Raw genomic sequence first — 505 nt, forward strand, 5'->3', positions numbered from 1 at the left:
CCTCACACAAAAAGGAGGCTGAACCCCAAAAAGTACCCACCCTGATGTATTTTTTCAAGGCCTTACACCACAGTGGCCGTGGCAATAGCTCCCCAACTTGCCCTCAATGTAACCCACTAATTTTATGGGTCCCCACCCTCTCAGAGGGGCTTCCTTGGTGGCTCAGATGGTAAAGAATCCTCCTGCAATGCAGGAGACCTGGGTTTGATCCCTGGGTTGGGAAGATCCCCTGCAGAAGGGAATGGCTACCCACTCCAGGATTCTTGCCTGGAGAGTTCCATGGACAGAGGAGCCTGGTGGGCTACAGTCCATGGGGTTGCAAAGAGCTGAACATGACTGAGCAACTAACATTTCTGCTTTCACCCTCTCAGAGGCTTGGGACTGACATCTGTCTCTCCTCCCTCTCCTTACCCTTCACACAAACACTCTCGGGCTCCCTTCTCCTCCCCATGCTCCCCGGGGCCAGAAAACAGCTGGACTTTCCTCGTAATTTGCCCCCATCCTG

This window comes from Capricornis sumatraensis, chromosome 13 (assembly GCF_032405125.1).
Source record: "Capricornis sumatraensis isolate serow.1 chromosome 13, serow.2, whole genome shotgun sequence".
Taxonomy (NCBI): Eukaryota; Metazoa; Chordata; class Mammalia; order Artiodactyla; family Bovidae; genus Capricornis; species Capricornis sumatraensis.